Below are 5,000 nucleotides of genomic sequence, written 5' to 3' on the forward strand. Positions count from 1 at the left end.
TCCCACGCCTACAATACCCAGACACAAACACACAGATCTCATCTCACGAAATCGTCATAACACCTGTTGCAAACAGACCACGGAACAGGTGGAGTTTGAACTCATAGCGAGTGAGTCGCAAAACTCCAGGCCGGTGCGTAAGCCACTGGAATAGCTGGCTACAATAAGATTCATCCAATTAAGTACATTTATACACCACAGGAAGGTTAACATAGGCCACCACTGTGACCACAGATCTCAAAAGCCAATTTGAAGGAGACTTCCTCTTGTAGAATGAACGAGTAATGTCTGGAACTCAATGGGGATCCGAGAGGATCAAGGATAAAGTCTTTGTTTGTACACACTTTAAGAAGAGTGTACAAAAATGGTTCAGATTAATGCTCGTGTCTACGTAACTTTTAGTTTAATATCTGTATCATGTAGCCCATCCTGTGGGCGCTGGTCAAAAGATGACAGGGGCATATGATGGATCCAGGGACTGTACCTCAACATTACAGAGGCACATGATGGGTCCAGGGACTGTACCTCAACATTACAGAGGATCATGATGGATCCAGGGACTGTACCTCAACATTACAGAGGCACATGATGGATCCAGGGACTGTACCTCAACATTACAGAGGCACATGATGGGTCCAGGGACTGTACCTCAACATTACAGAGGATCATGATGGATCCAGGGACTGTACCTCAACATTACAGAGGCACATGATGGATCCAGGGACTGTACCTCAACATTACATAGGCACATGATGGGTCCAGGGACTGTACCTCAACATTACAGAGGATCATGATGGATCCAGGGACTGTACCTCAACATTACAGAGGCACATGATGGGTCCAGGGACTCTACCTCAACATTGCAGAGGCACATAATGGGTCCAGGGACTGTACCTCAACATTACACAGGAACATGATGGGTCCAGTGACTGTACCTCAACATTGCAGAGGCACATGATGGGTCCAGGGACTGTACCTCAACATTACAGAGGCACATGATGGGTCCAGGGACTGTACCTCAACATTACACAGGAATATGATGGGTCCAGTGACTGTACCTCAACATTACACAGGAATATGATGGGTCCAGTGACTGTACCTCAACATTACACAGGAACATGATGGGTCCAGGGACTGTACCTCAACATTACAGAGGCACATGATGGGTCCAGGGACTGTACCTCAAAATTACACAGGCACATGATGGGTTCAGGGACTGTACCTCAACATTACACAGGAACATGATGGGTCCAGGGACTGTACCTCAACATTACAGAGGCACATGATGGGTCCATGAACTGTACCTCAACATTACAGAGGCACATGATGGGTTCAGGGACTGTACCTCAATATTACAGAGGCACATGATGGGTTCAGGGACTGTACCTCAACATTACAGAGGCACATGATGGGTCCATGGACTGTACCTCAACATTACAGAGGCACATGATGGGTCCATGAACTGTACCTCAACATTACAGAGGCACATGATGGGTTCAGGGACTGTACCTCAACATTACAGAGGCACATGATGGGTTCAGGGACTGTACCTCAACATTACAGAGGCACATGATGGGTCCATGGACTGTACCTCAACATTACAGAGGCACATGATGGGTCCAGGGACTACCTCAACAGTACAGAGGCACATGATGGGTCCATGAACTGTACCTCAACATTACAGAGGCACATGATGGGTCCAGGGACTGTACCTCAACATTACAGAGGAACATGATGGGTCCAGGGGCTGTACCTCAACATAGCAGAGGAACATGATGGGTCCAGTGACTGTACCTCAACATTACACAGGAACATGATGGGTCCAGTGACTGTACCTCAACATTACACAGGAACATGATGAGTCCAGTGACTGTACCTCAACATTACAGAGGAACATGATGGGTCCAGTGACTGTACCTCTACATTACACAGGAACATGATGGGTCCAGTGACTGTACCTCAACATTACACAGGAACATGATGGGTCCAGTGACTGTACCTCAACATTACACAGGAACATGATTGGTCCAGTGACTGTACCTCAACATTACACAGGAACGTGATGGGTCCAGTGACTGTACCTCAACATTACACAGGAACATGATGGGTCCAGTGACTGTACCTCAACATTACACAGGAACATGATGGATCCAGTGACTGTACCTCAACATTACACAGGAACGTGATGGGTCCAGTGACTGTACCTCAACATTACACAGGAACATGATGGGTCCAGTGACTGTACCTCAACATTACACAGGAACATGATGGGTCCAGTGACTGTACCTCAACATTACACAGGAACATGATGGGTCCAGTGACTGTACCTCAACATTACACAGGAACATGATGGGTCCAGTGACTGTACCTCAACATTACACAGGAACATGATGGGTCCAGTGACTGTACCTCAACATTACACAGGAACATGATGGGTCCAGTGACTGTACCTCAACATTACACAGGAACATGATGGGTCCAGTGACTGTACCTCAACATTACACAGGAACATGATGGGTCCAGTGACTGTACCTCAACATTACACAGGAACATGATGGGTCCAGTGACTGTACCTCAACATTACACAGGAACATGATGGGTCCAGTGACTGTACCTCAACATTACACAGGAACATGATGGGTCCAGTGACTGTACCTCAACATTACACAGGAACATGATGGGTCCAGTGACTGGGCAACAAAGTTTTGAAAACTGAACAGTCACAATTGTAATGAAATATTTGTATATTTATAACTGGTTATAATCGTAATGAGTTATTTATGCAGATATGAGATATGAGATATGAGATAGGTAGTAGGTTGGTAGACAGCAACCGCCCAGGGAGGTACTACCGTCCTGCCAAGTGAGTGTAAAACGAAAGCCTGTAATTGTTTTACATGATGGTAGGATTCCTGGTGTCTTTTTGTCTGTCTCATAAATATGCAAGATTAAAGGCATGTCTTGCTACTTCTACTTACACTTAGGTCACACTACACATACATGTACACATTTATTTATACACACTCATCTGAGTTTTCTTTGATTTTATCTTAATAGTTCTTGGTCTTATTACTTTTCCTTTTATATCCATGGGGAAGTGGAATAAGAATCTTTCCTCCGTAAGCCATGCGTTTTGTAAAAGTCAATTAAAATGCCGGGAACAATGGGCTAGTAACCCCTTTTCCTGTAATAATTACTAAAAAGAATAAGAAGAAAATTGTCAAAGTGGGAAGTCTGAATGTGCGTGGATGTTGTGCAAATGATAAGAAAGAGACGATTGTGGATGTTATGAATGAGAAGAAACTGGATGTCCTGGCTTTAAGTGAAGCAAAGCTGAAGGGGGTGGGAGAGTTTCAATGGAGAGGAATAAATGGGATTAGGTCAGGGGTTTCAAATAGAGTTAGAGCTAAAGAAGGAGTAGCAATAATGTTGAAGGATAAGCTATGGCAGGAAAAGAGGGACTATAAATGTATAAATTCAAGGATTATGTGGAGTAAAATAAAGATTGGATGTGAAAAGTGGGTTATAGTAAGCGTGTATGCACCTGGAGAAGAGAGAAGTGTAGAGAAGAGAGAGAGATTCTGGGAAATGTTGAGTGAATGCGTGGGGAGTTTTGAATCAAGTGTGAGAGTAATGGTGGTTGGGGATTTCAATGCTAAAGTGGGTAAAAATATTATGGAGGGAGTAGTAGGTAAATTTGGGTTGCCAGGGGTAAATGTAAATGGGGAGCCTTTAATTGAGCTATGTGTAGAAACAAATTTGGTAATAAGTAATACATATTATATGAAAAAGAGGATAAATAAATATACAAGGTATGATATAGCACGTAATGAAAGTAGTTTGTTAGATTATGTATTAATGGATAAAAGGTTGATGGGTAGGCTCCAGGATGTACATGTTTATAGAGGGGCAACTGATATATCGGATCATTATTTAGTTGTAGCTACAGTTAGAGTAAGAGGTAGATGGGAAAAGAGGAAGGTGACAACAACAAGTAAGAGGGAGGTGAAAGTGTATAAACTAAGGGAGGAGGAAGTTCGGGCGAGATATAAGCGACTTTTGGCAGAAAGGTGGGCTAGTGCAAAGATGAGTAGTGGGGGGGTTGAAGAGGGTTGGAATAGTTTTAAAAATGCAGTATTAGAATGTGGGGCAGAAGTTTGTGGTTATAGGAGGGTGGGGGCAGGAGGAAAGAGGAGTGATTGGTGGAATGATGAAGTAAAGGGTGTGATAAAAGAGAAAAAGGTAGCTTACGAGAGGTTTTTACAAAGCAGAAGTGTTATAAGAAGAGCAGAGTATATGGAGAGTAAAAGAAAGGTAAAGAGAGTGGTGAGAGAGTGCAAAAGGAGAGCAGATGATAGAGTGGGAGAGGCACTGTCAAGAAATTTTAATGAAAATAAGAAAAAAATTTGGAGTGAGTTAAACAAGTTAAGAATGCCTAGGAAAAGTATGGATTTGTCAGTTAAAAACAGAGTAGGAGAGTTAGTAGATGGGGTGAGGGAGGTATTAGGTAGATGGCGAGAATATTTTGAGGAACTTTTAAATGTTGAGGAAGAAAGGGAGGCGGTAATTTCATGCACTGGTCAGGGAGGTATACCATCTTTTAGGAGTGAAGAAGAGCAGAATGTAAGTGTGGGGGAGGTACGTGAGGCATTACGTAGAATGAAAGGGGGTAAAGCAGCTGGAACTGATGGGATCATGACAGAAATGTTAAAAGCAGGGGGGGATATAGTGTTGGAGTGGTTGGTACTTTTGTTTAATAAATGTATGAAAGAGGGGAAGGTACCTAGGGATTGGCGGAGAGCATGTATAGTCCCTTTATATAAAGAGAAAGGGGACAAAAGAGATTGTAAAAATTATAGAGGAATAAGTTTACTGAGTATACCAGGAAAAGTATACGGTAGGGTTATAATTGAAAGAATTAGAGGTAAGACAGAATGTAGGATTGCGGATGAGCAGGGAGGCTTCAGAGTGGGTAGGGGATGTGTAGATCAAGTGTTTAC

General features: G+C 43.1%; 1 protein-coding gene across 2 annotated transcripts in view; it reads left to right on the forward strand.

Annotated features, from left to right (window-relative positions):
- The window catches only part of LOC138853050 (uncharacterized), a 303,768-nt gene that overhangs the window by 273,665 nt on the left and 25,103 nt on the right, over positions 1–5,000 (forward strand). The window lies entirely within an intron of this gene.

Source organism: Cherax quadricarinatus, chromosome 21 (assembly GCF_038502225.1).
Source record: "Cherax quadricarinatus isolate ZL_2023a chromosome 21, ASM3850222v1, whole genome shotgun sequence".
NCBI lineage: Eukaryota > Metazoa > Arthropoda > Malacostraca > Decapoda > Parastacidae > Cherax > Cherax quadricarinatus.